Source organism: Gorilla gorilla, chromosome X (genome assembly GCF_029281585.2).
Source record: "Gorilla gorilla gorilla isolate KB3781 chromosome X, NHGRI_mGorGor1-v2.1_pri, whole genome shotgun sequence".
Classification (NCBI taxonomy): Eukaryota; Metazoa; Chordata; class Mammalia; order Primates; family Hominidae; genus Gorilla; species Gorilla gorilla.
In genome coordinates this window covers 109,346,150-109,370,680 of record NC_073247.2, presented here as the reverse complement: position 1 = coordinate 109,370,680, position 24,531 = coordinate 109,346,150, and the positions used below count along the sequence as shown (strand labels likewise).

At 36.3% G+C, this 24,531-nt stretch overlaps 1 protein-coding gene across 3 annotated transcripts in view; it reads right to left on the bottom strand.

Moving 5' to 3' along the window:
- The window catches only part of DIAPH2 (diaphanous related formin 2), a 914,723-nt gene that overhangs the window by 6,305 nt on the left and 883,887 nt on the right, over positions 1–24,531 (bottom strand). The gene's annotated exons all lie outside the window — the stretch shown is intronic.

Genomic DNA, 24,531 nt, shown 5'->3' with positions numbered 1-24,531 from the left:
ATAACAAAACTTGGAAAACAAAGTTTAAAAGCATTGAAAGTTGCTGAAAATAGTTCTAGCTTTAATAGGGAAAAGGTTTACAGCTCTGCATTGCAATGATCACTACTATGTTATTATCACCTCTGTTTTATGCTCAGCTTAAATGCAATTGATGTGGGTGAAAATCCCTTTCTGACAAAAGCATAATATACTTAGATTCTCTATTTAGAATGAGACTAGGTCCCTAGAAATAATGACAACCACCAGCACTTACATAAATGCTAACACTTTACACTCGTTAATTTGCTAATTCACACAACATCCCCGGGAGGTAAGCCCATTTCATTCTATCCTATTATCTCTGCTTTAGTGATGAAGGTTACACAGCAAATCAATGGTATGATGGGGGATTATAATGCAAAGTTAATGCCTAAATGTCAGGCCTGCTTTGTTCAGAGTTGAAGGTTGGGGCCTCCCAAGCTGCTACTCATTTCCTCCTTGAGATGGTGACGCCCAACTAACACATCCTGCCTGTTGTATGGGGAGGAAAAACTGAGAACTACTGAGGTTTTGCCATGGTGCCTTTCTTGTCTGTGCTAGCATCTCTTGACTGATTTCCCGGTAGTCTGTGGTCAGCAAACAGAGCAAAGCTAACGGGCCTCCATGACCCCAGCCTCATTAACACCACGGTATGAGTGTCCTGAGCCAACCAGCCATAAACTTAAAGCATACTGAGTGCTTCATGATGCAATAATATCACTGAGAGGTGAGAAAGAAAGAGGCATTTTCTCTACTCAGAGATATATCTGAGTGATGGATTATTTGGGTATCCTTTTGAAGATACCATCAAAAAATCCATTATTTAGTTTGAGATATGGATCACAATTCAGCTAAAAGTGTGAAGATAACATTCCTGAATAAAGGACTTATTACTTAGATGTCACTGGTTTGCATACAGATTGGTTTTCTACTTCTTAGAAAACATTTAAAAATGAGATTACAATACAATGGTTACCACTGCATTGCTAGCATGAAAGTATTCGGTGTTAAAGCTACCAGACGTGAGAATGACGGTAGCATTCCCAGAGGATCATGCTGACTTGAGAAAAGTCTTGTGCCTTGGTGGTCCTACACACTAAGGTCAACAGGCATCCACACTTCACTTCAGTAATGCTACTGGCACCCCACACCATCACTCACTACCCACTGGGTCCAAGACAAGTACCACATCCAAAAACCCAGCTTTGCAGCAATAAATGATGGGATGTAAAGCTTCACATCAACCTGCAACTTACTGGTGTCATCTGGTGTGAGAAAACAAAGTTTCGGGTCAAAACAAACTGACGAAAAGACATGGAAGGTTTTGCAAGGCAGGATAAACATTGAGTTCAGGGCCTAAATCCAGCTTTTGACATGCACAAAACAGAATTATTCTAGATTTTCTCCCTCCCTTTATTCCTTTCTCCTTTCCTTCTTTGCCTCCACCTCCCACACCTCTCTGGATGCCTAATTTGTCCCAATATTAATGAGATAATTATAAGAAGCAATTCTGTAAAAGTTGCCACTTACATTTTCACAATGTCAACCTACAATGTTTATGAAAAAAATATCATTAGAAACAATAGCAGCAATGGCTGATCTGGATCTTTTATTTCCAACTCTCTGTATTTATGTTAAAACTAATTTAGTTTAAAAACCAACAAATATGTATACATATATATATATACTCTTATACTCTGCGTGTTTGTGTGTGTGTGTAAATTTGATTTCATTTATCTTCACATTCTAGTGGCTAGCAATCTAATGATGACGACTTCCATGTTTGGAGTCATGTTTTTTAAGCAGAGATTGAAAATCACTCAGTTGTTTGAAATACAACTTTTATATTTATAGTATTAAAAACAAATGGGGAAAAAGCAGTGGCCTGGCCCTCATAAGGTCAGGACTCATAGTTGGCATCACATTTATGAGGAAAGGACAAATGTTAGATATGATTGCTGCCAGAGGTGATACATTAATTTGGGTGATAGTGGCCATGATTGTATGTCCTCTTTGGAAACAGGTGGAGAAACTGGGTGCTCATGTGATATGATCTGAGAGCTCCATGAGACCCAGCCTGAATCCAATTCACTTTTCTAACTAGTCTCATTCTCCTAATACTAGTATAGTTTAGGTGAAAAAAATACAGGCTTCTCCTTCAAAAAGTCAATAGTTGACAACACATGTATTTACCTGAGATTATATGGAGGGCTTTGTTAACAAGTAGTGGTATCCCTTCCAATCTGCCTGTTATCTTTTTGGAAACCAAAGAGAGAAAAATGGAAGAGGAGGGTCTGTCTGTGTATATATGCTTGTTGGGGACATTGTGCAATGAAATACAGAAAAACACGCTTGATTGGAGGATGGGGTAACATGATTTGCCATATTCTTCATCTGCTTCATTTTTCTTAATTCATAGACTAACACATTATGGTCTAAGAATTCATTAAGGGATTCTAATGTTTGTAAACTTGAGGCTTAATGCAGCAATAAGCCTGAGAAATCAATCCCAAAATGGACCTTCCAAATCTACCAGAGCCGGCTATGCATGCGCTAACAGATTCTTTTTGTTCATCAAAGGCTTTGAAATGTGCCCCCATGTGAAGGTGAATAGATTCTGATACTATGAAGAGTGACCTGGTTAAAGCATAAGGTTGAAGACAGGAACATAGTTATATGAAAATGTGCATCCTGGGTCAGGCGCGGTGGCTCACGCCTGTAATCCCAGCACTTTGGGTGGCCGAGGCGGGCAGATCACCTGAGGTCGGGAGTTTGAGACCAGCCTGACCAACATGGAGAAACCCCATCTCTACTAAAAATACAAAATTAGCCGGGCATGGTGGCGCATGCCTATAATCCCAGCTACTCGGGAGGCTGAGGCAGGAGAATCACTTAAACCTGGGAGGCAGAGGTTGTAGTGAGCAGAAATCGTGCCATTGCCAGCCTGGGCAACAAGAGTGAAACTCTGTCTCAAAAAAGAAAAAAGAAAAAGAAAAGAAAAAGGAAGAAAGAGAAAAGAAAGAAAGAAAGAGAAAGAAAGAAAGAAAGAGAGAAAAAGAAAGGAAGAAAGAAAGAAAGAAAGAAAGAAAAGAAAATGTGCATCCTATGGAGAAAGCGTGGCCAAAACAAAAGTAATATTCAAATCTTTCACTAAAAAGGAATATAAAACCATGGCCCAGCTTAAACATGGTTCTGCAGCTTCTGAATATCAGGTTAACCAGCTCAAACAGATGTCAAGGCTTTCCCTGCTGTCATATGAGTAAGAAGCTTTATGCCTTTTCTAAGCATAAATTGATCTGGCATTCATCTCAAAACCTTCCTAACTGAGTCCTGCAGTAAATGGACTAAACCCATTATAGTACTGCTTCAGAATTCATTCATGCAATCATTTATTCAGCAACTATGTACAAAGCACATCATCCACAAAATACCTGGATGTCACAAAGTTTCAGATCCACACCTAAATCTACATCATTAATTTCCTTCTTACTGAAGACTTTGTCAAGTGAAATAACTGGGGAATAAGCACAATACAGATAAAGCTTAAACACAATGTGACATGAGATAGACTGGAGGACTCAAGCTGCATTATGTAACCTGGGAGTGTGCAAACAATCCTCTAACACAGCGAGTGCCAAAAGTACAAGGCTGTATCTTGAATATGGCATGAGGAGGTAAACTTGGGATTGAAAAAAATTGTTATAAAAGGGCCACGTCCATTATTCATTCCCCACAAGGTTAGGCGTCCATCTGTTGTTGCCTAGGGGAAGGCTGTTTCTTTCCCTATGGTGCTTCATAGGCATGTAGAGATACCAGTGTCGACCTAACATTATATACTAGTCCCTCACAGCAGGATAACATAAACGAAGTCTATGACCCTTATATACATAGTGTTACAAAATATCCCATTTTAATGCCAATTAGTAGGCTAGAAAACAAAGTAAAAGAAACCCTCTGTAATTTACAATGAGCTTTGCTTTCTCCAAAGCCCTTTGAAAGTGACGATGTGGCAGATTTACCATCAGTGGTCAGGCATTGTTTCTAGCAAAGAGAGCAAGTGGAGGTCTGGGTCTATTGCAGCTTAGGCTAAGGAAACCAAGAAAACTTTTTATGTTGCTTCCAAAAATGTCCATGGAGTAGCTATTTGCATCCCAAGCACTGATGAGAGAAAGATGATTTATTTTGGACTGTTATACTGAAATCATCTCATATGGACTTACATTTTTTCCCCCTTGTGTCCAAAATGGTTTTATTTATGCTTTTCTCTGTGATTTTAGAAATCCTGACTTGGATATAGTTTTTTACTCACCAGAAATGACTGCAAGGTGGCAGCCAAATTAGGCTTGAGCCTAATCTCTTTGTGGGGGACAGCCAATTGCTCTACTAGTTGACCAGATTCTTTCTCCTCACTGTGACCAGAATAGTGTCTTTTGTGTATGTGTATGTATATATATATATACTGAGCTCAAACTACATATGCAGTTTGGTGTTCTACCTTTTCATTTAATATTGTATTGTAGAAATTTTCCATGTCATTAAACTTCTGGAACATGACAGTTACATCTTTACATATGCCATATGTAGAAGTGGCATTGTTAGGGTATGCAAAAGTAAGTCCAAATGTATTCCAGAATAGTTGTATTAATTTAAATCCAATTGGCAGTATATGAATTTGTGTATCTTATCTCTTTGTTAGGTATTAATCTTTTTAAAAATGTGCTAATATAAAAAGTGAAAAAATTGCATCTGATTCATTCTTTTTGCATTTATTCAAATACTAATTAGGTGGAACGTTTCATATGTCTTCCTTTCTATACTGATCATGTCTTTTGCCCATTTATCTATTGGGATCTTAGGTTTCTGCTTTTGTTTTTATTTTAAATGGTACATATTAGGGATACTAAACAATTGAAATATTTATTAGAAATATTTTCCTTAGTTTGTTGATTGCTTGTTGATTGTTATTTATTTTGTGTTGTAGGTTTTTAGGAATATATGGTTTCATTTTTTGCTGTTTTTATGAAACTAAATCTATCAATCTTTTACACTGTGATTTGTTTCTTTGTTTTTAAGCTTAGAAAGTCCTTCTCTAGCCAGAGACATGTGACAAACAATCAACTCTATGAGTTCTTGCTCTTTAAGGTTTAACTTGTTTTTTTTTTTTTTACATGTAACTATTTAAATTATCTATAATTCATTTTGTTGTACAATGTCAGGTAAGTTTCCACACCAGTTTGTTTCTTTTTTTCTTACAAAGAGGAGATGGGCTGTTCCTGCACTATTTGTTGAATAATCATGAATTTCTATAATGATTCATGTTAACTCCTTTATGAAATATAAATTGCTATACTAGGGTTTCTGTTCCATTGTCATTGAGATTATTCCATATTTTTGTGCCAGTAGCTCCTGATTTCATTATTTCAGCCTCATGAGATGTTTTAATATCTGGTGGAGTTAAACCTCCATTACTTATATTTTCATTTAAACTATGTATTTTTTAGGACACATTTTAGAACTCTACATGCCATAATCCCAAAACAACTTAAAAATAACACAGCTAGATAAACAAACCCAATGGGTACTTGTCTAGAAGCCAATCGATTACCTCCACTTAGCAATTAAATAGTTCTAGACCTATTCTAATCTCAATGACATTATAATGTGCAAACTAGAAACAGGTCATGTTGTGTCATCTGTATCCTTCATTACATGCAAATAAATCCGTGCAAAGAAAACAGAAACCTAGATTACTGTGGTAGTTCAGGTTGGTAGAAGAGATGAAAGTTATTTTAACGAGGATGGTAATGGAAAGCAATAATGTTAAAATAGTTCAGAGGCTACTGTGACTATAGACACACGACTCCCATTAACTGTAATTGGAGTTAAGCACATGTAATGGTAACAAAATAGACCCCTAAATGTCTTTCCAATTGGAAAATAAGCAAATGTGTTCCATGAAACAGAGTGCTTTTGCGTAGAAAATACAGTATTCTAATTGAGATGCACAAATTACTTTCACATTGATATTGTTCACGGTACGATGTTGGTATTGTTCCTATGCATAGGGATGTAGATCTGCTAGAGGTAACTTCTGTGCAAAGAACGCCTTTCCTTTTCTTAATGCTCAGCATTCGTTATGTTATTAAAGGAAAAATCTCAATAGTTGCAATGGATTTATTAATTCAGTAGCTTGTTACCAACATGAAACTCTGCTGTGCTAGGGGAAAAACAAATTATATTTTACAAAACTGCAGTAGTGAGATTAAATCACTTTTCTATATTTCACTTTCTTCTTATCCTCCCTGCCAGGTAGTAACTCTACTCTCCATCTCTATTATGAACCTCATATTTTGCAAACTATCAAGTCTCGTACTAATGTAAAGGTACATTATCAAACAAACTCAATTATAGTAACTTTAGGAAGACTGAAATACCTGATAAAAGTAAAATCACATAGTACAATAATATTAATTCAAGGTATTAAAAACGTATCCACATTAAACTACAAATGTAGAAAATATGCAATACTTACTTTTATCTATCATAAACATGATATTTTTATAACATGTACAGCCAATCTCTTGGGATTCTGAACGACTGGCATTTACATAATTGATAACGTGGGCATTTCAAGAAATCTTAGAAAAGTATGGTTAAGAAAAAGATTACATCAGTATATTGTTCAGTATTTCAACTGCCACAGACCTTGTTATTGATTATCTTTGGACTCAATGTCAAAGCTAGTGAATAGATTTTTTAAAATGTCCTTGGTTTTGTATATGAGCCATGCATTATGTTTGCTTCTTTACTAGAGAATGCAATTGGGTCGTAAGACAGATTTTCTCTCTATGATGTTCAAAGTCTGATGAGGATGCCTGCATATCTAGAAAATACAGAAAAAGGTGACAAATAAATATATGAAGAAAGTTAGGCAATAGTTGGTAAAGCTTCCAAGGAAGTTATATATGTGAAACATATTGAAGAGCAAGCTAACAGAAACCACACAAACTACAACAGAGATGCTCAAGGTGTCTATGATAGTGGCTTATACATAGTAGTTTCTAGAAACTTGTCTGTTGATTAAATAATCATCCAATCATTAGCACCAAATCAGAAACTGATCCTTGAATTCACCTTCAGCTCTGCTGCTTTCACAGAGGGAATGTATTTTGACATTAATACAAGGAAAGGAAAGGCTTTCTTCTGTCTGTCTATCCACACGTTGTTACTGCATAAGCTATCTGCAGGGTACCTTAACAGGCACCCTTGTACATTATGAGGGTAGAAAGGATAAATGTACCAACAACTAGAACATGAAACTAACTATATTGTCTCTTGTAGCATCTATTACATTTTAAGTACAATGGAGGTTCAAAGTGGAGAAAAATCATATCCCTTGAGTACAGGAGCTGGGAGTCAGGGACAACTTCATCCCAGTTAAGCCTTAAAAGATAGGGGGATTTCAACAAGAAGAAACAGAAAGATAGCTGTTAATTTTTGATTAGCAGAAAAAGGGAATTCTAGTTCTCGAATATTGCTATTTAATGACTAAATGTTTCCTATTTGCAAAGAGGGTATGAAAAGCAATGAATGTATAAAGGAAGAACCAGAATGTCTATACATATTTAACCTTTATTTTCTAAGAAAAGGAAGAAAATAATGAAATAAAATGTACTGACTGGACTTGTAGTTATTAGAACTAAGACAGTGACAGCTGTTTCAATAAACATGCAATTTTAATTTTAATTCTATTTTTTTAAAAAAACAGTCTTGAAGCATTTACATAGAAAACAGGAGTTCTGCTTTAAAAAGTGAGCAGAAATGGGCTCTCTGAAATCTTCCGAAGAGGTTCTATTGTTGAAGCCTAGATATCCTAGATAGTATCAAGAGTGACAGTAGAAAAGCCGATCAAGGCATAGATTGCAACAACCTGGGCCAGGAGTGTTTCGCAGGGTGAGAGCTCAAGCAGCCATTTGGGTTGGTGGAGAATAAACTAGCTGTTAAATGGCATGGTGGCTACAAGGTCAATTCATTACTATCACCTGTCATCTCTGTGCCTTTCTACTCAATGTGTGGCATATATGCCTATGACTAAGAATAGTAGGCATCAGCCATTTCTCTAACTTTGAGCACATGATGGACAATCCTCTGTCATTTTCTGAGGCAGTTGTTTGTGATCTGCCTGAACTTTGTTGCTGATACGCTGACTTAGAATACACTTACCTGTCATGTGCCTTTGTTTCTGAATCACTCTAAGACCATGTATCTACTCTTTTTGTTTTTAACATGTGCAACCCATCTCTTGGGTCTGGGCTACGTATTTCTTGCTGATGATGGAAGTTTTAGGGTAGTCAGTCCAACTCCCCAGCTTAAGTAAGCCCAGGTACCCTTGATATGCAGGCTCGCTAGTTTCAGCAGTGAGGCAGAAATGGCAGTCCTTCATTCACCCTGCATGATGTCTCCATTTCCCAAAGAACCAGATCACAGAAATATACCACTGCCTATGATTTTGATAAAAGATACTTAACCTACAGCTTACAATGCAAGAGTCTATAAACAGGTGCTTCCCATTAGCAATGTTCCCCATGCTAGCCTGTGCTTAATTACTTAACCAGTTGTATGAACAAAGGCAACCTGTATGGTTAATATCACACACACTTTAACAGCTGTCGGTGCCATTGTTTTAAAATATAAATTGTCCCTTAAGGTAGAAGCCAGTCAAAAGTTGTTTTAAATATGAACAATTAGGACACAGTTAAAACACAGCTTGATTCCATATGCATAATTGGCACAAGTTCCTTTATATTTCTAGTGTCTAACACAATCCATGCACAACCTGAGTGCCAGGCTGAGCCTATACATGAATAAAAATGGCTACTAACCTAGCAACTTGCTTCTCATATAAGATGTCTCAAAGAATCATTCCTGACATTTACATCTATTGGGACAAAGCCAGTCCTCACATTATCAGATAAATGTATAAATCTAGATCATCATACACTGACGTTCTTTGCAGCATTGTTTATACTAATGAATATCTTAAATAACCAATATGTCCATCATGGGATTAGACAAAACAGGGAACCTACAAACATTGGGATACTATGCAGTCAATCTAAATTATTACATAGATCTACATGTACTTGTTAAAAAGAGGTCCATATGATAAGGTGAAAAAGGCAAGTTATAAGAGTATGTCATAATCTGATTTTTGAAAAAAATATAATTTATAATATTATAATTTTTAAAGTTTAGAGGGATATATGCCAATAAAAAATAGTGGCTATCTATGAATGGTGGGATGACTCTTTTTTTTTTTTTTTTTTTTTTTTTGAGATGGAGTCTCGCTCGGCCATGCAGGCTGGAGTGCAGTGGTGCGAGCTTGGTTCACTGCAACCACCGTCTCCCGGGTTCAAGCGATTCTTCTGTTTCAGCCTCCCGAGTAGCTGGGATTATAGGCACCTGCCATCATGCCCAGCTAATTTTTGTATTTTAGTAGAGATGGGGTTTCACCATGTTGGCCAGGTTGGTCTTGAACTCTTGACCTCAGGTGAGCCGCCCACCTCAGCCTCCCAAAGTGCTAGGATTACAGGCATGAGCCACCGCACCCATCTGATTCTTTTATATATATATATATTTTTTTCTATAATATCTGAATTTTTGGCATTGAGCATGATTAATTTGTCAAACTAGAGAACAAAATCTAGATAGGATGTTAAATTCTCAGTCTTTAGCTACAAAGTACATACCGTTTTCAATTTTAAGAAAGAGTAGCATAGGATCCAATAATCTCTAAACTAATTCCTTGTTGATTATACCATCACTAAGTATACTATAATGGAAAGAAAAAAAGGATATAAAACAGGTGCCAGTTTTCTGCCCTGTTTCAGTAAGGGCCGTGGAATGTTCCCTGATGGGGAAGTCATGGCTTACAAATTTTAGAACATGAATAAATTTGTGTCCACACAGTTATCATTTATAAAGGTATTTCACGTATCTTAGATTATAAGTTCTAAAAGTTAAAGTCTTAAAAAGTCATTCTCTCTAAAAGATTGACTCTCTCCAAACAGATGGGTAAAAATCCAGAAAAAATAGGAGGTATGTCATTACATCACCTGGAGAGAGTTTTACTTCAATGATAAAAATCACATGAGACTTCAAAAAAAAAAAAAGTCTGTCCTTTGATGGTAAAAGGTACTGACCGATGTTTAGTAAAGCATGCATTCCGGGTTAATTTTCCCTTCATAGTGCAGGCAGTGTGGGGTGGAAAGGGAAGTCTTAGCACTAAGCATTATATTCTTTCTTACCACTTACAACAATGGAGCAAAGTAAAGCTAACTGCTATGTGTAGTCTTTGAACTTATTAATGTAGACTACTAGACTCATTTGTTTCCTAACCAATTAGGCCCACTTTGCGTTTATGCATTTGCAAAATGAACCTTTCTAAACAGCAGTTTCCTTATTCGTAAGATGGGGATAATAATGGTACTTACACTGAAGAGTATTAACAGAACTAAATGAGGTAATCTAGTACCTGGCCCATACTAATCTTCTGATAGATGTGAAGAGCATGCACACAAGTCAATAAACAAGCCTCAAGCAAAAAACTGTTTCTACTTACAATGGATAGTCACAATTTAGCGTGACAGGTCAAAGTTCTCAGTGTATGGCCATACATATGGGTTCACATCTTTGTTCTGCCACTTAAGAGCTATGTTTTTCTCATTTTAATTTCCCTTGTGAACATAAAAATAATATTAAAGACCCACCTAACAGGGCAGTTACAAAGACTTTAGTAATGAAACAATAATGTAAAATGACCAGAATGGCACCCGATACAGAGAAAAAGCTGAACATTTTAAATATTAGATATTGTGAGAGCCAAATTCTAAAGATTTTAGCATCACGATCATATTACACTTTTCAAAGTCTAGACAGCCTCATTATGGTACTATGACATTTTTTAGTCACTTTTGGGACAATGAGATTAGATGCAAACAGATGTTTATAGAAGTATTTTTCAGATTAGCCTATTAAAACAAAGACTTAAAAAGATCAGCCAGAAGTCAGAATTTATCAAGGTTCTAACTCTATTTCACAAGTCATCATAGGCGAGGGTATTTTTTTATGCCCTTGAGAAGCAATGAAAATCTTTCATAACTATTTATTTATTTTTCTTATTGTCATCCAGTGGGTATAGAAATGTTGCCAGACTGCTTTCTATTACTTCGCTGCTTTAGGATTCCAGTTGTCTGGAAAGATTTGTCCCTTAGGGTAGAAAGAGTTTATTTCTAGAGATTCCAGCCTGGCTTGAATGATGCATCTAGCAAAACTGGTCACTCATTTTTTTTTTTTTTTCTAGGACAGCAGATTTACCAGGCAACCTGCTGAAATTTAAGTCGGTTTCCTGAGTAGACTTATGCACTCGAAAGAGGAGGAGCCTTGCTGTCATAAGCAGAGTCTGTTCCAATGTCAGGCATATTTCCCTCTGTCCAAAAACTGGCCTGCAATTTATTTCAACCATCTTTTCTTGAACATTGACTATGTGCCTGGCACAGTGCTAGAGGGATACAGAGATAAATGAGCCAGTCTTTCAAGGCAGGTACTATGTAGTGATTGTGGCATTTTGGTTTAAAAATTAGTCTAATAGAAATGTATTAAGGCTTTCTCTTTACTCTGTTATATAGTTCTCAGTGAGTCAGTTTGAGAACTTAGATTATATTGGATCCCCTGATACCAAAATGAAATGTCTCAGCCCTTTGCCTCATGGTGTTCTCTCTCAAATGGGGTTAGCATACAAAGATAATGAGAAGAGAGTTATAGTGTGTGCTATGATGAGGGGTATACTGTTCAGGAGTACAGAAATTAAATACTCAGCCAAGCCTTAGGGGAAGCATCTTTGGGAAGACTTTCTAGAGAAGGCAATATTGTCGTAGATTCTTAAAGGATATGGATGAATTATCCTGGAAGAAAAGTATATTCCAGGAAAAGGAGATGCTGTGAGGAAAGGAAGAGAAAATATGAGGTAAAAAAAGTGTGTGTTAAGATGACAAACAAAGTCAGTATTGATTAAAAGCAGGGGATGATGGTTAGAACACAGATTGGGCTTATGTGTCATTTTAAGGCTCTTGAACTTCAGATATGCAATAGGGAGTGAAATGGTAAGACAGTTCAATTTGGTGATCATGCGGTAGGTGAACTTAATAAGGACAAGACAAAAATTAGGGATTCATTGGACATGTAGGATAGAAAAGGAGTCCAAGATCACTCTAAAATTTCCAGCCTATATGTTTGGGAGAATGGTGGTTCCATCATCTAAGAATATATAGGAGAAAAAGGTGCAGTCCAGGTGATGATGAGTTCAGTTAGGGATTTGTCAATTTGTATGCCTTTAAAACATCTGAGTGGACCTGCCCAGCAGGCCGTTACAAATATTACAAGACCAAGGTTCAGGGGAGAGGCCTGAAAAGAGTGAGAGAGATTTGGGTAATAGATGGTAGATGGTAATCAAAGCCATCATTCAGGAATGTACGTAAAGTGAGAAAAGCAGTGGGCTAATGATCAAATCCTGGGAAACAGTGACATTTAAGAGATAAGTATAGGAAGAAGAGTCCATGAAACAAAACAGCAAATATTCAGAGAGGCATAGAAAGAACCATTACAGTACACGTTATGGAATTCAGGGGAGTAGATATTTTGAAAAATGGAATAAGCAATAATATCATATGTTGTAGAAAGATGCAGTAAAATAAAGACAAACTATCAGATTTAGAAATATGGAGGTCATTAGAGACCTTAATGAGAGCAATTTCAGTTCGAAATAAGGGGAGCAGAAGCCAGATTGCAGAAGGTTGAGGAGTAAGTGGAGGCAATGAATATAACTTACACTTGGATTTCCCATGACCCTGAAAGGGGTGATATTTTCTTAGAGTGCAAACAGTTGCCTCAGGTCATTGTGCCCGATGTACCCAACACCACTTCTAGCTGAAACCATCACCCTCAATAGTTTTTTTTTTTTACTTAGGAAAGCAATAGGCTTTTCCCCCCTCAACAGTGGCCAATGAAGGGACCATTATGGACATCAGTTTCCTTCAGGGGCAGCCAATTTATAGCTAACACATGGCATGATTTGTGATGAAAGGCACTACTCAATAGGGCAATAAGCCAGTTGAAAGATAAATAGAAAAGAACAGACACACAGAAGGAAGTAAAATTCATTTTGTTTCTTAAGGGGTCCAGAGTAAGTTTCTGTTCTAAAAGAGCCCAATGCAACAAAGATATTAATTACATGATGTAATTCCCAATGTTGCAGCCAATTTCATTAAAAAAAAAAAAAGTCAGTGGAGCTCACTGGGGCATTATTTCTTAAAACAGGGTATATTTACAGTTTTGTGTTTTCACTTTATGGTACAGTAAAAAGTGTTTACATAAAGATACCCTGCATCATCACCTTATGAGTAACTAGTGTACTGATCACTGATATACAAAAAGGCTTATATATATTTGCTTTTACATTATGTAAAAGCCAAGCAACATTATTGTGCACTGTACTAATGAAGGTTTCATGATAATTTGAAGAGAGAAAATTTTTCAGAGAGTTGAGTCATCACAGGGTGCAATGCTCCTTCACACAACAGTCTAGGCAAGCTGGACATATGAGAACTGTGACATAACAGTCAGTACCGTCTTCAGGACATGATCAGTTGTACTATACGGATGTAATCCTTGTGGACCAACTTGCAATTGTTCATTAGCTATAAATTGAGTGGTAAATATGTACTGAATACTTTTTTGCTTCCTGATTCCAGCAGTAAATGGATTAAATACCCATGTTATATTCCAATCCTCGCCTTCTCTTCATGTGAGCAACACAACTTTACAAGGTTATGGAGCAGACATCCTATTAAAACTGGAATTTGAGAGTTGCTCACTACCAAAATTGTCATTTGGTATGGAGTGTGATGGCCCTGAATTCTATCACAAAACGTTGACTGATGGTACTAGTACCATTTTGTTCAGCCTACTTATACAACAGGGATGCTCTGCATTTGTAATGATAAGGTCAAAAAAATGTATAAGTGGATCTGAAGCTCTACTATTAAATCTAGCATCAGTAGGCACATTAAGTGAACATTAATTTTAGTTTTATCTGTTTTATTAAAATTCTTAAAGCATATAGAGTTTATGCCTATTTTTATATTTAAGCAACAATATATTAAAAGTAAGTCTAAGTCGATTACTGCGGACCCAAAATTATTAGGTTCTCATTAAAATGTATCCACAGATCCCTTTTACTACACCTAAAATTTGAGAAACAATGCATTGGGTAGACTAATCACTATACTCAGGCTTTCTTCCTTTCTAGTCAATCTCTAATCCAGCTTTGAAAACAGTCTTCTCAAAGAGACCTTACTCCCCAGCTCAAAAGGCTGCAGTGGATTTAAAACAAGACTAATCTGGTTCAATCCTAATTTGAAGTGGTGAAGAAAAGACAAAACAACAATAAAAATGGTAACAAGTTAACTTTCAGGGACTCAGATTAAAATTCACTGCAAGAGAAGACATATGAAGATAAAAGTGAACAGATTCACACTAAAGGAAGTAGCTTCGGGAGATTAGAATACATGTGTAATAAATTTGGCCCCAAAATTTGTGGCAGCTAAAAAAGTACAGGAGAGATTTATGGAGTACATATTTTCTGGGTTTTTAAAAATTGTTTGTTTTTACACAGATCCCACTCTATCCAGTCAGATTTTCTCCCATTCTCTACTATTCCCCCTTGAATCTAGTTAGGTTGGCTTCACAACTGTTCCACAAACGCATCTATACATCTTCCAGATTTGTGCTTATGTACCCACTCTGCCTTCTCCTTCCCCTCCATTCAAGACTACTTATCCTTCAAAGCCCAACTCAAATCCCACCTTCCCGATCCCTCTAGCCTTCGCTGATCTTTCTCTCCTCTCGACTCCAACAGCACAAACTTAGCTTGTTTCACACAATTCAGCTTTCAATTATAGCCAATTTCATACTGCTCACTATCATTTCAGATATTGCCTTTCTAAGAGGAGAGTTCTGGGATGGCAGAGAATGAGCCTCTTCTACCTCTTTATTAGCTTTCTCGATATTAAATAGCCATGTAGTAAATACATGCTGATTCTTTCTCTGAATAAAACTTTTACAAGGATTTATAGACATATAAATATGTCATCTGTTCCCATATATACATATTCGTGCAGGACAATAAATAGTTTACAAACTATCTTTTCAATCTGTTCTTTTACTCTGGGTCTAACTGTGAATCTTTAAAGCTGGTTCTAGAGACAGCTTTCTGTTCTTAGGGGTGTTGAAGGAAAAGGTTAATATGTATGGTTAGATTGTGAAGTAGTACAGAAAATGACATTTAGCAGCCCTGAGAGCTCCAGCATTAACCACATAAAAAACAGACAATGACTTGAAGTGAAAGATACTTCCTTAGAAGACTTTCTTCTGACCAACCACATTATAATCTTATTCTGAGATGCCCTATTTTATCCTATTCTGAACATTAGTCGCAAAATACAATAACCATAAATATCAAAATTTCAAGACCAAGGCAGAATTTGTATGTATTGTTTCTAAACGATTCCCTTTGTCAGGATTATTTAACTACCTTTTGAAAGACAGTAAAATAGGAGATATGACTTTCTTATGGATTAGAAAAACTACATGATCTAGAAAAAATATAATTTTTATAAGTATAAAAATTTTATACTATATAAATAAATTCATTCTTTTCTCTAGTAACAAGTAGAGTGAAATTCTATTGAAAATACAGGGTATGTTCCATGATTACTTTGTTTATGAATTGGCCTATCCTGAATGAATATCACATTCTGCAGTCAGTATTAAGATTTTTTTCTTTCAGTCTTCATTTTCCTTGACCTGTCTGTAGCACATGACACTGTTGACAATTATTCTTTCCATGAAACTCTCTTTTCTTTTAGCTTGTATATTATTATTCTTTCTTCATTCTCAAATTATTTCTTTAATCTTTCTCTGTTTCTATGCTACTATCCTTTTCCTTGAGAATTTGGTAAGTAGCAAAATTTCTTGAGCTTGTCTTGCAGGAGAACAGAGAACAAAACACTTTGTTACAATTCCCTTAGTTTGCAACAAAACTGGCTTCCAGGCTGGGACAAGTTGGAACCCATTAATGTGTCTGACTGCAGTCTGCACAGAATAGACTTGCTTGCCTGGTGAGTGACCTTTTGATGTCAGAGGGCCAAAATCTCCACCCTCAGATCATTTTCTGAACATAAGACCCATGAAGAAGCATGCATGGTCAATAGCTCATGCCCAAGGGAATTTCCAACCCCCTTTTCCTTACAGTCAATCACTGTCCAGCCCCCAAATCCCAGCCTCAAAATCTCTCCCTTAAATCCATCCATGGCTGCAAGGCTAGTATGGGAGACAGCTTTGAACCTGACTCCTATCGCCTTGCTTGGCTGCCTGGCAATAAACTTTCTCACTGCAAAAACACAGTGCTTTGGTGTTTGGCTTTCCATTGCTTGTGTGCAGACAGACACGGTTTGGTTTGGTCACAACGTGTTAGTAATTTTCAGCACTTTATTCTTTGCCCTTTCCCATATTTTAACTCTATACTTTCCATGAGCTACTTCCCAGGGGTATGCTCATCCAATTGCCAAACTTAACTGCTCTAACTATTCTATCTCCTGCATGCTAATGGATCTCAACTCTGCATTTCTCAGGCTCTAAGCTACAGCTTCAATCACCTTCTCAATATTTCTCCTGATTGTTCCAAAGCTACCTCACACTGCAGATCCAAATTAAACTGATTTCATTTCCTTTCATCCTATTCCCTCCTTTTTATATATCCTAACTTTGATGATTAGAGCCATCTTATAAGTTAAATTGTGTCCCCCTGAATTCATATATTGGATCTCTGAAGCTCCAGTACAGCAGAATGAGGTAACCTGATTTGGAGATAGGGTCTTTATGGAGGTAACCAAGTTAAAATGAAGTCATTGGGGTGGGCTCTAATCCCTTATGACTAGTGTCCCTAGAAAAAGGAAACATTTGGAGACAAACACACACCAAGAGAGGATGCCATGTGAAAATGAAAGCAGAGATCAACGTGATGCTTCTACCAGCCAAAGAATGCCAAAGATTGCCAGAAAACCACCAGGAGCTAGGAGAGAGGCCTGGGCCATATCCTTCCCTAACACCTTCACAGGGAGCATGGCCCAGCCGACCCATTCATTGATCTTGGATTTGTAGCCTCTAGAACTATGAGACAATAAATTTCTATGGCTTAAGCCACTCAGTTTGTGGTGCTTTGTCACAGCAGCCCTAATAAAATTACTACAGCTATCATATAGCAATCATAAAACAAATCAATAAATCATCCGAGAATCCTTCCCTTTCTTATCCTCATATCCAGTTGCTCAATAAGTTCAGTCAATTCTAACTCCTGAATCATTTTTGGATCTATTATTCTGCATTATCTCCACTGTCACTGCTCAAGTGCAGGCCTTATGCTTCTGTTGCTTAGGCTCTTATAATAGATCCCTATTGAATTTCTCCTGTCTCTAGCTTCACCCTTACCCTATCAGCCTTCTATATCGTTAGAAGATAATCATTCTACAATGTATATCTAGCCATGCTACTGTAAGTCTAAACCTGAAATGGCTCCTTATCACCCATGTAGTAAAATAATCGAACTAATTATACATGGCCTATCATGACTATTCATCTTTCCAGCCTCTCATACCTATGTTCCAGCAATGTTAACAGTTGGCTCTTCCTTGCATATACTGTGTTCTCCTATTGCCTCCATAAATGCTGTTCCCTTTCTTGGATCATGCTTCTCTTCCTTTTTCTTTTCCTACCCAAGAAACTCCTACTCATCTGTTAAGATGCAGCTTGAGCTTTATACTGTGATTGTCCCTGTGCAATCTATCTTCCCCCATTTTATCGTGAGCTCTGGAAAGGCAGCAACTGCAATTTAAATCTTTTTTTTTTTTTTTGGTACCTGTAATATAAGAGACATTTGGTAAATGACTTTTGAATTCCCCAAAGGAAATAAAAATATTAGAGCACAATAGTCATTTGAATGAATACTTTCATGTGTATTAGAACTATTCTTTAGGTAAGCGAATTCAGCTTTGATTGCCTTTTTTGATAAAGAAAGCTGGTCAGATCTGTATTTCATAGTTGTTAAAGGTAAATTGCAAATCGTTTAATTTTCCTGTGTGCTTTGAATCCTCCAATGAGGGAGTTCTATTGGAGATAGGTCAGTTCAATGGTCAGTTTACGGCAGAATTAAATTCATAGTTCCACTCTTTAGATCTTTAATTTTTTTAGGTTTGTCAACTCTCTTTAGATATCTTACAGGAGAATCAAAGGCAGTCAGTTTGTTGTTACAGTCATATAGTGACACAGGAGAAATGAAACAGTGCATTACTACACAATGCTTAATTGCTACTTTCTACTTCAATAACCAAAATCATGCTTGATGGCCAGGCACGGTGGCTCATGCCTGTAATTCCAGCACTTTGGGAGGCCGAGGTGGGCGGATCACCTGAGGTCAGGAGTTCGAGACCAGCCTGGCCAACATGGTGAAACCCTGTCTCTACTAAAAATACAGAAAGTAGCAGGGCGTGGTGGCGGTCACCTATAATCCCATCTACTTGGGAGGCTGAGGCTGGAGAATCGCTTGAACCCAGGAGGCAGAGGTTGCAGTGAGCCAAGATCGCACCATTGCACTCCAGCCTGGGCAATAAGAGTGAAACTCCATCTCAAAAAAAAAAAAAAAAAAAAATGCTTGATACCTTGATACCATTTTATTTTATGAAGAAAAAGGGTTAAGTGAACTTCATTTCTAGTTGGTTGCATAGATTAACCAAACTCCCCCTCTCCCCAAACTATCCAGTCAGTTTAATCATCTCATATTATTGCTTCCAGGTGGCAAATGCTTGAGAGTATCTTTATTATCCTTAAATGGTAAGAAAAACATTCCTGAAAATACATCTCTCCCTTTTCTTCCTCCCTAGGTAGGGATAGGGCACCAACATACATGCACAGAGCTTAGTTAACACATCACAAAAAATATATATATATATTGCCAAAAAATATTCAGTGCTTTCTTGTGAAAACAGTAGCAAGTCCCTTTGGACCACAGCATTGAAACTGTTCCACTAAACCTTTAATGTGAATTTGCTCAATGGGACTGGGCATACAGGTGTAGAACAATTATTAGATTTGGTATCTGAATGAGCTCAGGTTCCCATTAGAGCTTGACTGCTTCAATGACCCCATTATTTTGCTTCCACTGCTCCCTGAACTATCAACTTAATTATTCTGACTAACGAAACATTTAGGACATGAATTTCTGATTTGGTTTAAACCATATGGGACATCTAAAAGTGCTCACTTAAAAAAAAATCACAATACAGAAGAAATGACTACGAAGATACGTTAGAAGCTTAAAAGTAGGGCAGGGCCAAGATCCATGCTGGGCACACAGATACTGTACTTTCCTGGAATGGCACTTCTGTTTGGATGACTCCTTGGTACCTGTTATACCTTAACAATTTTACTCTTTCCCTGGAACACTCAAAACAGAAATAATTAATTTAGTAGAGAGAGGAGGGCATAGAAGGGGTTGAAGTAAAATCTTGTGTTCCCTGCCATAATACACTCGGATCTTTAAAATAGTTAATGTTCAGAAGGGCAAATAAAATGCTTTGCAGAGCAAGCCAATTACAGAGATTCTCTGGCAAATAAAGAAAAAGAAAAGTCAGAAAATGGGACAAACTTTTGAGTTGATGTGTATGAAATATGGCCTTTTATAAGTGGAAAGTTAAGGCCAAATTATATTTCTTATTAAAAAGCATTATCACCTTTAAAATTTTAGATTTTGGCATTAACTGTGGCCGAAGTGGCATAACAGCAAACTATGTACTGAGTCTATGAAACAGACTATTTTGAAACAGAAATATACTGATCTTGATGTTACAGTTGCTTCATAATTGGTTTCCTTAAAAGCAGCTCCAACATTATGGGTATTTAACACAATTACTCATTATTTCAGTTTATATTAATGATTATTGAAAAGTTATACGTTTATCTACAGGAAAAGAAGGCATTAAAATATTACTTGTCTGTAAAATTTTATAGATGCTGGTTTACTTCTCATCAGTGAATGCATTTGTCTTTAAAAAGAATGAAACTGACATCAAAATGGTCCCCCTTGCCCCTTGCCTCCCTTCACTAATGATATGTAACGGCTGCTGAGCCTGCAATGAACGTGTTTATGTCCAGTCATATTCCCATCATTTTACAATCCAATCAGATTCCTTAAAAAAAAAAAAAAAAGGAAGTCACAGGAGACTAGCACAAGTTCCTGCTTCAAGGCATTCTCTGACATCAGCCTTCACTTCGTACTTCTGCTCAAAGTACCTGATTTGACAAAGTGCACAGAAAGTCAGAAGACAAGCCTCTTCACTTCCTCTCCAAAACTGTCTGACAGGAGTCAACAATGATTCTTTCACAAAGCTACAATCTAACAGTTTTAGATGAAAGTCCAAGGGGAAACTTTCTAGCTATACCTTACAATATTTTATTAAAGAAGGGTGTAAAAATGCATTTGCCTCAGTGGGGCCATTTTCCTCCTCTGGTTCAACTCAATCCATTTTAACAGTTGGCAGTTTAAATAACAGAAGTTACAGGCTGCCATGCACAGATGCTTTGCATGCCATATGAAAGCAAAGGATTCAGAGATGGAAGCAAAAATGGAAAGATGAAAAAAAAACCAGCCTCTATTCTATAAAAGAATTTCTTTAATAACAGCAGCTAGGTAAAATTTCTTTGAGCTTGTGTCCTTCTCCTACTGTTTTATATAAAGCAGCTACCATACTTGTCTTCCTAGGCTACATCTGACAGACTGTCAAAAGCAAACAACTTTTCCCCTTATATTGCAATAATCATCTACTGTATTTTTAATGTACTCAAAACAAATTTTCTTATTATACAATAACGGTGACAATCCTCCCTATATTCCCAATGTAAAATGATGTATTTTAAATACAATAATCATAAAAGCAGCCTATCCATAACTACTATTTTTAGGTTAAATAAAATATCAACTTTTTTATTCATGTTTAGGTTAATGTGTGCAATTCAGCTGTTTGCAATATTTACATGGAATTGAATATATTATGAGAAAACTTGAAAAAAGCAAAAGAGCCAAGTTTAAGACTGGTTCTTTCTTTAGTGGCTTTTTATCCTTACTGGCCACCTATTATTACCTTCATCATATAACATTAAAGAAAAAACAGAGACTTGGTGCTAGCTGGAGGATCCCATTATTACCAATGTCTCTGTGCCCACCAACTGTGACTTACTCGGTTTTGAACGTGCACTATATTATCATTTAGAATCAAAGTATGTATATTTTTATAAAATGTGCTGTGGTTACAAGGATTAATAGATACAACATAATTCATAATCTGAATTCTGACACATTCAGATTATAAATTGATTAGTACAGAGGAAGAGGAGGGATTAGGTTCTGTCCTTGCATTTTGATATACATAAGCTAATTAAATATAACCTTGTACATATAAACTAACTTTGGTAGCAATGGCAATGTCTGTATCATTAAAGGCCAATGATAAGCACATCTTCTGTAGGCCAAATCTAAGGGTTTTCTCTTAGGAGAAATAGCTCAGAAATAATTAATATATAAGAAAATACATAAAGTGCCTTCCTGTTGAACAGTGAGAAACAACTCTACTCCTCCTTGGCTTCCCCCATTTTAGATTCCCTGGCTTTAAAGCACACTAGAGAGGAGATTAACTGATATTTTGCATCAAATGACTACCTTCCCTAAGTATCTCCAGCTTCTACAGCATTTTTTAATGCACTATCACATTATGCATTCTGAGATTTGGTACAGTTTGTTCTCTCTTTGTCTATCATTTACAAGAGAGTGAAAGCTAGTCACAATTCATCATAAACCTGAAGACTCATTATCCCCACACTTTTTCTTTTCTTGGACTAAATATTTCCAAATTCATTCACCTCTCATCATAGAGTCAAGCAGAAAGGAGTTTAGATACCACTGCAGTTCTCAATTCATGCACATTAATATAGTGTTTTAAAAAATATATATATAACATATTTATACAAAGACCAGAGAAGAACTGAACACTATACATACATATATATATGTGTGTGTGTGTATATATACATATACACATATGGCCTTCTAATCATAAGGCCTTCTAGTATATCTATCTATCTATGTATCTATGTATCTATGTATCTATGTATCTATCTATCTATCTATCTATCTATCTATCTAATATATCTTCTAATATATATATATATATATATTAGAAGGCCTTATGAACTTGTATAATAGTTTGAGGATAATCAATGGAACATAGAATTTTAGAGCTGACAGGAAATTTATGAATTATTTAATTGAAATCCAACCCTTCATTTTAATAGACGATGACACTAAGTTCCAGAGAACAGATTTAACTTGTCATAAATAGTCTACACAACAAAGATATGAAACTGAGAGGCTTCAATCAGAAAATGGGACATAACGTAATGAACCACTAACCATAATTATTCTATCATTCATTTATTGGATAATAATATAATTAAGCTTTGATAAATTATATATTTATGAAGAAAGATAGCAATAGCATGACAGACCATGATCATCTGGTGATCCCATATAATAATCACTCTATAGAAGTAATTAGAGAATAGCAGTAAGTTTGAAACTTTTGTAATTTTATAATAATACAACATTCAGGAATTCAGTTATGTGGTAAGGAAAAGTTCACCGGATCCTATAATCTGCATTTTGATGGGCCTGAACCATATTTATATCATACACTATCCACAAAGTCCTTAAGTACACATTTATACAAAGACCAGAGAAGAACTGAATGCAATTATGTGGACTAGCACCTTGGAGAGATGAACTTTGGGATGGATGGATGGATAGCTATGGCTATGCATATACACACGTGCATATATATTTACATGTAAGTATAGACATATATATTTGATGTTTGATACCACATCTTTATTAAAAGGTATAAGACATAGTTAAGATTGAAAAGGGAAAATCTCTCCTGATAAATGCAAGCTAGAAAATCCATCTATACTGCCCTCTCTGGTAACTTCATCATGGTCCACATTGTTGATAGAAGCTCAAAGCTGCTGGTATCATGTTAATGTTCACTGTCATTGCTTTTGTCAATCTTTGTCCTTACCTTAATTTTATTTATATATAGTATGTGTTTTAGCATTCCAGACACTGTCTGCAGGGTTTTACAGTGAGCTGGGTATTTTAATTTAGGTTGATTGGTAATAAAATATCATTCAAAGCCAACTGTCAGGTGAACAAGTTAAATGAAAGCTCTGTCGCATAAAGTCTCTGTTTCCAATTATTCTCTGGAATTTAAATGAGCAAAACGTCATCAACAGAGGTCTTTAGAACTCAAAGAGAAAGCAATACTTTTTTGCATCTATTCTTTATGCCACCTACTATTAGGGATCTCTTTGCTATAAAATGCCATTCCCTTCACTGATTTCAACTCTATAATTCTTTTGCTGAACAATTATCTCCTCATCTAGCTTTCTTACTTATGCAAGCCACAAACAGTGTGTGACTAGAGTAAAAGGAGATAAATGTTTTTGCATACATGGGTTATAGAAAGAAATCACATTATGGCCACATTTCCCATTTCTAGGAAATTTCCTTTTTCCTCCCAGATGTTCTCCTTTCCTTTTGTTACACAAGACAGTTTTCAAGTTAATCTTTCTAGGGGTTCATACCAGCAGCTATTTTGCCCCCACCTTAAAATATTGGTTATCATGTGGTGCACATTTCCAATATCAATATTTAAGCAGTCATACAGAAGCTAGTATTGTGGTCATCCCAATTCAGTATTCATAATGTTAAGTGATGAGTTAGAAAACTTTCTCAGAGTTAAGATCTTATTGTACCAACCACCCCTTGATGCTTCTTCCATTTTACACTCCTTCTATTTTGTTATTTATGATTTTCCAAAAACTGTCCTTGTTTGTGTTATCTGACATGTCATGACACATTACATTCCCAGTGTTATTGGTCAGCATGCCAATAACATGCTCCCCTTTAAATAAACCCTCAGACGGTTTCATCAGCTCCTAACTTTTATTTAATTGAAATTATTAAAGTAGTAGAAAATCTTCCTCCATGTTTGGATTCTACTCAAATTGTTTGTATAATTTTGAATTGCTTTGTATCAAAATTTCCAACCACTCTTTTTTTTTTTTTTTTTTTTGAGATGGAGTCTCGTTCTGTTGCCCAGGCTGGCATGCAATGGCACAATCTCCACTCATTGCAACCTCCGCCTCCCAGGTTCAAGCAATTCTCCTGCCTCAGCCTCCTGAGTAGCTGGGATTACAGGCACGCACCACCATGCCCGGCTAATTTTTGTACTT